The following is an 11,325-nucleotide window of genomic DNA, read 5'->3' as shown; positions in this document are numbered from 1 at the left end:
GTACGTCTAATTACGAATATATTAGACTTACGTCTAATTCCGTGTATTCATTAGACCATCTGTCTAATTCTTTACATCTATTAGACTACACGTCTAACTCCGATGAGTTAGACTGTACGTCTAATTCTATTAGACTTACGTCTAATTCCGTGTATTCATTAGACCATCCGTCTAATTCTTTACATCTATTTGACTACACGTCTAACTCCGATGAGTTAGACTGTACGTCTAATTCTATTAAACTTACGTCTAATTCCGTGTATTCATTAGACCATCCGTCTAATTCTTTACATCTATTAGACTACACGTCTAACTCCGATGAGTTAGACTGTACGTTTAATTCTATTAGACTTACGTCTAATTCCGTGTATTCATTAGACTTGCGTCTAATTCTTTACACCTATTAGACTACACGTCTAACTCCGATGAGTTAGACTGTGCGTCTATTTTTATGCAAATGAAAATCAAAATCGGTCTAGTGACCCTCATTAGATCCAAGTCTAATAACGTATTGTCTCAATACACCTGTATCAACACTCAAAAGTTATTTCATCATCAAAATATCAGAGGGTAAATTATTTCAATATTTAATCAAAATAATTTGACCTAACAAAATTCATATTCATGCTTTTTGTATTGGTTTATGCATTTTGTCTAATTTATTCCAATGTGCAGGAGAAGATTGAGGATCTGTTGAATAAGATTGATGATGTGGAGAAGGTGAATGAGAATATTGAGGAAGATGTGGAAAATGTGAATGAGAAGATTGAGGAAGATGTGGTGAATGAGAAGATTGAAGAGGATCGGGTGAATGAGAAGATTGAGGATGTGGTGCTGAAGGATGATGATGTGTTTGCAGATAAGGAGGGCAAGAAGAAGGTGAACAAGAAAAAGGTGGACAAGAAAAAGAAGGTGGACAAGAAGAATGTTCAGATGAAGGTGGAGAAGAAGGAAGACAAGGAGGAGGAGGATGTGTTTGTGGAGTAGAAGGATTTTGATAAGAAGATGGTGGAGAAGAAGGTAGATAAGGAGAAGGAGGATATGTTTGTGGAGAAGGTGGAAAAGAAGAAGGAAGACAAGGTGGAGGAGAAGGAGGACAAGAAGAAGGATTTGGAGAAGAAGGACAAGCATAAAGGAGAGGAGGATGTGGTGGAAGTAAAGGATACTTCTGCAGTCCAATAAAAGAGAAAGAGGTTGAGGTCGAGACTACTTACTCCCTACACTGACCCTTCTGGAAAAACAATGAGGGTCAAAAATCCAATCAAGGTCGATCCTTTGGTGAAATTTGATTCAGAACTGCTGAAAAAGTTGCCGAAAAAAATAAATTTAAAATGGTGGATGTCAATACTAGCTCTACACGCTATAAGTTCTTCTATACAATGCTAAGGAAATCTAAGTGGCTCATTGATGAGGTATTCTTCATTATAGAGTATTCACGCTTTTTATATAATTCACGTGTATTGTTCCATCATTCTTATTGTATAATTCACGCATATTGTGCAGGAGATCAATGCTGCATGTTTAAACCTCTAGTTGACTTTAGAACAAAATGAGAAAACCATCCGTAATTTTCCACTCTCCATCAAAGTAAACAATTACTTGAGCTGCAATTGAAAATAGTTCAACGTTAATTATACGCGTATTGTAATGTTCTTACTTACTTCTATTGTTGGTTTTTGAAGATGGCGTCAACCATAACTGATGAGGAGTTTCCTTCTAGTAATTTCATGGAAATCCAATGCAGCAACTTTCCCGTAAGTTTGCTGCAATGGATCTAATGGATAGGAGCCCCCTATCCAATATGTCCATTAAAGTAAACTTGTGGGCGATTCTTGCCACATTGTATTTCCATGAAACCTAGTAGGAATCTCCTCATTAATGAGCAATACGCGTGAACAACAATACGCCTGAGTGAGCAACAATACGTGTGAGTGAAATCTGTCTTTGTTCATAATATATTATTCGCATATTCATTTAAATTTAGGAGTTATCGAATCAATAACTAAGAATATAACCTATTTATACTATAACATAGTGTTCATAATCACTAACTAAGTAATCATCAAATCAAATAACATAAAATAAACATACCCATTTGAGAACGAAGAGTCGTGGGTCTTCAGTTGCTAATCTTGAATGAACAGAGAGGTCGTGGTCGTGATCTTCAGTTGCTAGTCGTGGTTGTAGCAAAGGGAGCGGGAGGGAGGGATATGGTTTTTAGAGTTGGAGAAAGATAGTCGTGATTTGAAACACTTTTTTTTTTAAAATGAGGGCAATTAAGCTTCATATACTATTAAATACGCGTTTTACATTTTATGCGTGTTATGTAATATGCATATTTCATTATACACATATTACAAATACACGTACAATGTAAAAAACGCATTATGAAATACGTAAATTACATAATGCGCATATTATGTAATATGCGTATTTCATTATACACGTATTACACAATACGCGCATTATGTAATCTATATATATATATAATGATGCTTAATTTTTAAAGTGTCTAGATTATCGAGTCGAGAGTTGTGGTTAATTTGGATATATGTGAGAGTAAATGGATACTTGAGTCGGATTGTGGGTTGATCCGCCCATAAACTTAAAACGGTTAAAAATAAAATTAAAAATGCTATAGATATGGTTCGAATTTGCAATACACGGTAATGAGCGGTAAGGGGGTGTCTCGGGGGAAAAACGGACATTTGGCAGGCCGAAAGTGTCATTTTCGCAAAGTTTATTAAGCGTGGGTTATTTTTCGAATTTGACCCATTATCAAGGTCATTTCGTCAAATTTCCCAATTAATGAGTACATCAATTAACTTTCTCTCTTTATTGATGAGGAGGAAGTAGAGAAAAAATGACTGTATTTTAATTTTGGGACCATTACCGTTACAAAATAATCAATACAATGTTAGTTAATTTGATTTTGTTATTTCTAATTTAGCACTTCATAAAATTAGAAATATCACTTATGGTATACTCACTTTATATTTATAAAAAATATACTCATAAACCATAAATTTGGTTTCACATTAGATTACATTATTTTGGCTTATATAATAGATGACATCTACTCAATTACTTATTATACAAATAACCCATAAATTTCATAAATCTCCCTTAAGTCATTTATGTACAAAAATAAATGTGTCAATCTTAATGCACTTAAAACTTTGTCTCATCACAATCATATATTGTATAAAAAAATTATCAATTAATTATATCAATGTAGGACTAAAAAGCATATCATGCACGGTGATCTTTTTATGTCAATTTTAACTAGTCATATTTGACTTTATTGAGATCATACTTTAAACATAATTATACAAAGTGTAATAAACTATATAATACTAAATTTCTTATTAAAATAAAACTTCATAAACATCTATAAATCAACTAAACTAGAAGACAATCAAACTACAAACTCACTTAAAATATAGATGACCGATCTCTATGACAACCATATGAGTAGTATGCTCATGAAAGACACTAGACGTAAAACTTTTTGTCAAGGGTTCCACTATCATAGAGTTTGTACATATATTACCTACATATTTTAACAAAATTTGCCCACTCTCTATCATTTGTTTTACAACAAGGAACTTCATATCAATATACTTGACTTCATCAAGCTCATGTTATTGTTGTTATTGTTAAAATATAATATAACTGATTTATTATTAGAAAATAATTCAGAGGGTCTTCAATCCCCTTCCTGTGTATACAGACCAATGACAATTTATTTTCTTCATCAATATCATCTAATTTGACGCATCATAAAATTTCATAAATTTCATTGCCATAGTGGATGAAGTCGTAAGTGTTTGTTTGACACAAGAAATAACTTCAACTCGCATGAAAATGTAACCCGAAGTGGATTTCATATTGTCTTGGCATTCCACAAGATCGAGTTAGAATAATTAATGATCTCAAGACTATCTCGCCTTCTATACGTGAGCATTTAATTTTTAATTATTTTCAAGTATCTCATAACTTTTTAGCTACTTAATGTCAAAAAAAATTATGGTAAACAAAATTCTATCCACATATAAAATTATAAAATGTGTTTACTCCAACTAAACTTTTGATACACACAATCAATAATTAAATTCATCTCAAAAACCAAATAAGAGAATTATTTCGTGAAATTTATGGTACCACTCATTAAATGTTTGTTTAAGTCCATAAATTTTTTTTATTTTAATATGCAAACCATATAAATTGGGTCTCCCGACATAAAGTTTTATGATTGCACCATATAGACTATTTTTTCAATGTATCCATTGAAAATGTTGTCTTAACATCAATTTGGTGAAGCTCCATATCAAAATATGAAACAAGTCTCATGATTGTATTTAAAAAGTCCTTCAATAAAACTAGATAATTAAAATGTCTCTCTTTAAAGTTAAATAATTTCTTTCGAGAATAATCTTTTGCTACAAAACAAATCTTATATTTGTCAATATTACCCTTTAAATTTCAATTAGTTTAAAAAATTCATTTACAACCAACATATTTTTTTTTTCTTTTGGTAATGTGACAAGTTCCCCAAATTTTATTGTCATGCATTGACTTATACTTTTCGTTCATTGTACGAATTCATTTTTCAAAATTAGTATCCTTCATAACATGTTGGAATCTTATAGCGCAATCTTCCATTATGCCACCGCTAACATCATTCTTGTAAAGAAAAACTATATAGTCATTCGATATATCAGTTCTCCTTTATAGTGAATAATTTCTTGATCAAATATATTGTTGCTCTTAATTTTGAACTTGATCATCAATAAGAATAAAATCCATATCAATGCTAAATGAATTTGGGATATGAACAAGGTCTTCCTCAATAGAAATTATTAAATCTAAATCATCTTCAAATACAATCATTTTTTCCCTCAAACTCAATATCCTAAAAATATTATTGTCGCGTCTAAAAAAACTATCTTTACATCATAAAATTTATTGCCTTTTAATCGCTCATAACATCCAATAAAATGGTTGCTCACATTTATAAATTTAAGTAAAAACTAAATTCAAATAGTGATTTATTCAATCTCAAAATACCTAAAGCAACATTAATATTATTTTTTTAGACAATAATATTATTTTTTAATAATATTTTGTTATGATAATCAAACATTAATAATAAGAGATGACAAATAATCAATATATTTTTGAATAAATTAATTATTCACATAATAAAATTTTCTAATTATTAAATGTTTACCATCAAAAGAATTATGCAATCAGTAAATTAATTATTAACCTTTAGGACAAATAATATAATTAAATGAACTAGATTGATTATCTTGTTTTAATATTACCTATTTTTACTTCTACAATTGAAGGAACATTTTCAGCAATGAAGAAAATATAGACGGAATTTTGCAATAAAAAATATGATAATTTTTATGTCGATTATTTGACCCTCTATATTAAACATGATTTAGCTAAATATGTAGATATAAACTTTATTATTTATGAGTTTTAATTACACTCATGAAATATATATATATATATATACAAAAATTAACACATATTTTTTCATCAAATTTAAAAATAAGATAAAAATGTATAAACTCATATTAAAGGATTATAAAACAATATTATATATAACCTAGCAAAAAGTCCGTGCGTTTGCATGAATATGTAAGTTAACACAAAAAATGAAAATCGAAAAAAAAAATTAAATCTTATATTTTTTTCATCTTAATAAACCACTAAATTCTTGTAGTTGTCCACGCTACTTAAATCTACCATTCAAATGGATTCCTTTGTGTTATTCTTAGAGATTATAATATCAACAGATATTATAATAATTAGTCTAAGTTGTAAACATAAAAAAAAATATAAGATGAAATAATAACTGGAATGAATATCGATAATTGGACAAAAAAGTTTACTACATTTTTTTAAGGTTGTAAAGATCGTAATTGGACACAACACGATGAATCAAAAGTTCTAATTTCTCAAAATTTATAACTATAAATATCATTTAAAAGTCCTACCAATTTGAGACTATAAATATCAAACAAAACTTTTATTCATAGTATCGATTCAATCAAAACTTATCCAAATTAAATAACAAAGATTAATAAACACGATTGAAATCATCATCTGATAAGGATTTCGTGGTTCTACACATTCAAAATACCAAAATAAAGTAGATATTGAAGAACCAACAATATAACATTAAAGTTAAAATATGACAAAAAAAATAATAAAGTTAATAATAATAATAATAAAAATAAAGTATCCATTGTTTATGAATTTACTTGTACCACCTAACAATTTTTCTAAAATTTTGTAAAATGAAACTCATTCTTTTTGTTGGTGTGGACATGCTTATAATCCAATTCTACAATATTTTCATTAATTAGTTATAAATTATGGCTGAAATAGAACTGAAGGAGTTTGTTTTATTTGATGTTAATTATTTGGATAAATTATTAATATATAAGCTATGCTTCCCTTCAGACTAATTTGAAGGAGTTAGACTACACGTCTAACTCTCATCTGTTAGACGACACGTCTAACTACGTCTGTTAGATATGCACGTCTAACTACGTATCCGTTAAACTGCACGTCTAACTACGTATGTTAGACTGCACGTCTAACTACGTTTTCCTTCAGACTAATCTGAAGGATTTAGACTACACGTCTAACTCTCATCTATTAGACGACACGTCTAACTATGCTTGTTAGACTTGCACGTCTAACTACGTATCCGTTAGACTGCACGTCTAACTTCGTCTCTTAGACTACACGTCTAACTACGTTTCCCTTCAGACTAATCTGAAGGAGTTAGACTGCACATCTAACTATCATCTATTAGACGACACGTCTAACTACGCCTGTTAGACTTGCACGTCTAACTACGTATCCGTTAGACTGCACGTCTAACTGCGTCTGTTAGACTGCACGTCTAACTACGTCTGTTAGACTGCACGTCTAACTACGTTTATTAGACTACACGTCTAACTACGTATCTATTAGACTACACGTCTAACTACGTATCTATTAGACTACACGTCTAACTACGTATCTATTAGACTGCACGTATAACTACGTATCTGTTAGACTGCACGTCTAACTACGTATTTGTTAGATTGCACGTCTAATTATGTATCTGTTAGACTGCACGTCTAACTACGTATCCATTAGACTACACGTCTAACAACGTCTATTAGACTGCACGTCTAACTACGTTTGTTAGACTGCATGTCTAACTCAATGCGTCTAATAGCCAATAAGTCTAATGAACCCCATTCATACTTAGTATAATATATCATGTTTTCGATACACCTGCACCAAAAACAATTAGATGACTTAGTTTATGTTTTATACAAAATTATCATCAAAATTACGATAGTCAAAGTAATTTGACCCTTAGTCAAAATAATTTGACCCAACATAGTGTGACACGAGGACTTTCGAGGGGTTAACCCATCCTAGTACTATTCTCGTCCAATCACGCTTAGCTGCGGAGTTCTATTGGGATCTTATGTATTAGTGATGTTATGATCGCACCCGTTATAAGATGAACAATGTATTTATTTTATATATCATCATTCAATTAAAACAAATTATTTTTTCACGAAATTCGAAATGGACGAGTTTTAAACAACCGAAGGCCTTTTACGACCTCGTTTTTTCAAATCGATCCATTTTCACGCTTTTTTTTTCCCATAAAAGCATCAAAAAATAATCAATATGTTCGAAATTAACGTTTTTTTAAAATCATACATTCTCACGTTTTTATTTTCTATTTTTTTTCATAAAACATTAAAAAAACTTAAAATTGTCCATTTTATGATATTTTGTATATTGTTTTTTGTAAAAACATCAAAACCAAATTTAAATGTTCGAAATTAACGTGTTTTTATAAATCGTACGTTTTCACGCTTTTATTTTTTGTTTTTTCGTAAAAACATCAAAAAACAATTAAAACATTCAAAATTATCATGTTTTATTTTAAATCGTATGTTTTCACGTTTTTATTTTGTGTTTTTTTTGTAACAACTATAAAAAGATTTCAAATTGATATGTTTTTATGATATTTTGTATGTTATTTTAATTGTCTTTGCATTGTTGAATAGTAATGGAGTTTTATACAATGTTTTTCATCTTTTTCTTTATTAGTTTGTATTCATGACTTCTTAATTTTATAGAAAGTTTCTTCATGATATGCCACAAACAAAAACGATGACAAGTTTTAGGAAATACATGCTCAATTGCAATTGTCAAAGATCGATATTGTTATGTGATTATGGCATTTGGGGAAATGTTAACGCATCTTTACTAAGAAACTAGTAAAAAAAGAAGGCCCTTCTTTCGAAAAGTAAACTTGATTCTTTCTTGCTTTAGTTTGAAATAAAGGTCGAGTGCCCTTCCTTCAACTTAATGGCTCCGCCCTTTCTATTCATCTATTTTATAAAATGGATATTTATGGTGAAACTCAATCTCATTTATCAAGCTTATCTCTTTCAGCAACTGAACGGGTTTTGGTTCCTTTCCTGCTATGTCACAGAAGACTAGCGTCTTCCTCATCTTTCATTATTTATATTTTATGTCCTGGAACATAAATATTCGTTATACCCCATTATGAATCGCCAAAGTTTTCCTACTTCTCTATTATTCCTATCAGATCCAAAAGCTTTAAGGTTGGTCCAATCTGAGCGCTTATTTCCTTCTTCTTTGCCTCTCCTCTTCTGCTTGAATTGATCCGAATTTGTAGATTAGTATAGTGATGGATTTTGACTAACTTGACTATGGGCTCTTTTTTTAACTAAGCGTTAGAGTCATGCTCTTTAAACGCCCTAAGAAAGATGGGCGTAAGTCATCGCTTCCGAAAAAAGTTTTTATTTTCAACGAAACACTTACATGTTAACCAAGTTATGAACAACTAAGTGAAAGACTCTGAATCTTCACTTGACAATAAGCCACAACCAAGTAAAATAGATTGACCATGATGATTGATCCCGACAAATGGAGAAAAGGGCATGTCATAACGATTAGTCAAATAGGTTGTATCAAAAGTGATAACATCAGAGAAATACTCATAGGCAGTCTCCTACACCTTCCATTTTCCCAAAACACGTTTATAATTCGGGATTCCTCATCCAAATCAAGCAAGTAGAAAAATTATAGTTTCTACTATGCATTCTTAAGAAATAATTATTAAGTACTTCAGCATCCTCACTCCCTAACCTCAACCTTCGAGTTTTTATAATGAAATTTCTACATGTTCTCCCATCAAAAGATATGTTATGATACCCTGTAGCTTCCACTACAAATGATTGAAAACTTTTGGACAAAGTTATTCCAGCTTCATCGTTTAATTGCAATCTCCTATTTGCATGTGTGTCCATTACTTTGTAGGATCTAATATGTCATGTCTTCCTAGGACTTAATGTATGGTTATGCTCAAGACATACGCTTGTTATCACAAATTCTCCTTAATTTTAGCTTTCAATTTGTCTTAGTTGTAGGTCTAGATTGTAAAACATTCATTGGACTTACTTTTGACATAAATAATGATGGAGTATTTTTGCTTACCATTTTTATCATTTTGGTTCCTACTTTATGAATGCCAAATCAAATTAATTGGGCATATGATGAATATAATTCACAAAGTTCTTCTTCAGAGGAAAAGATCATTCCAACATTGGAATTTTACTACGAAAATGTCATTCCAAAAAGAACATGAACTTGTGTAAAAAATATAAGGTTTTTTAAACTGAAAAGTTAAAAGAACATGGTTGTAAAAATATGGCCATCAAATTGCTTAGAAAAAAAGATTTTTTTTTTAACTGGAAAGTTAAAAGAACATGGCGTTGGTAGGCGCTGAACATTGAGTTCATAGGAGTTAAACATGGAGTTGTAAGGCGTTGAAAATGCAATTGGTTTGAAAAAATCTAAGTTTTTTTTACACAAAAAGGCGTTAAACACTGAGTTCACATGCGCTAAACATGAAGTTATAAGGCGCTAAACATGAAATTGGTCTGAAAAAAACTAAGTTTTTTTTAATTAAAAAAGGCGTTTAACATGGAGTTCATAGGCGCTGAACATGGAGTTGTAAGGAGATGAATATGAAATTAATTTAAAAAAAACTTGAAAAGTTAAAAGAACACGGCCTTATAAAAACATGAGAATGTTCTTCAAATACATATTAATTTAACTATCACCAACATCACTTCATATTGTGTATTTTGATTTTAACTTCACTTCCCAAACATGAAATTTGTAGAAAAAAAATACAATTTTTTAAAAGAGAAATGATTGGGAGATGGAATTTGAGGGATGGAATGATGTGGCGTAATTTGATTAGCCAAAAAAATAACAAATTTTTTCTCTCTTCTCTCTCTCATCACATTTTATCCTTTTTCAACTAGTGATGTAGTGACACATGATTCTCTCCCCCATTCCCTCCTCAAATTCCCTCTCTCTATCACTCCTCTTTTTAAAATTAAAAAATTATAAGAACATGGTCTTATTATTGTTTTTACAAGTGCATGTTCTCAATTAAAACATGGCATTGTTCGATATCTTTTGGGTTCAATAGACGATTTGTTTAATGTTTTACCTTCTTCGATGTTATCTCTGTTGCATTCCTGAACATTAAAGCCGAAAAAAACGTTATCTATACAAGATAAAAAAACAAAAAAAAATTATAGTGTTTGAGTATCACACAATGAATAGATCTAGGGGTTTGAGTTTGAAAACGATTTTTGTTGGAGAGTGTTGAGAGATGAAATGACAAAAACGTATTAGAAATGAATTAAATCTTTTTTCATTATTTTTTTTCTTTTCTTTTTCTCTCTCCTACACATATGGAGGTCACATCGGATTAGTAATTTTATTTTCGTTTCCAGTAGCATTTTTCTATAATTGTTTTAAACTACCGTTCATTTTACTTATAAAGAATAGATGGGTGATTAATTCTCTATATAATAATAATAAAATAAATATCTTATTTTTTTTTATAATTAGTTTATCATATTATAAATTTAATCTTTAGCACTCATTTAATAAAAATTAAAAAAATAAAAGATAAAAAATATATTTAATTAATATAAAAGATTATAAATATTTGTGATAAATAAATATTTCAAAATTATTTTTATTATATAATTGATGTAACGAACCAGTCCAATCCATTCTACTCGAATAATTTACTGATAATACTAATACAAATTATTTTAAAATAATAATATGTTCGAATAATTTACATGTAATACTAATATAAATTATTTTGCGATGCACACGGATAAAAATATATTGTTACAATGTCCCGCGTTCATCAAATTTGGTGTTAAA

The 11,325-nt window shown here is 29.9% G+C and overlaps 1 pseudogene; it reads right to left on the bottom strand.

Annotated features, from left to right (window-relative positions):
* Window positions 1-7,419: 7,419 nt before the first annotated feature.
* On the bottom strand, window positions 7,420-7,538 carry LOC124916954 (annotated as a pseudogene).
* Between the last annotated feature and the right edge of the window lie 3,787 nt (window positions 7,539-11,325).

This window comes from Impatiens glandulifera, chromosome 9 (assembly GCF_907164915.1).
Source record: "Impatiens glandulifera chromosome 9, dImpGla2.1, whole genome shotgun sequence".
Lineage (NCBI taxonomy): Eukaryota > Viridiplantae > Streptophyta > Magnoliopsida > Ericales > Balsaminaceae > Impatiens > Impatiens glandulifera.
Note: the sequence above shows the minus strand (reverse complement) of the source record. Positions and strands in the feature narration are given on the sequence as shown.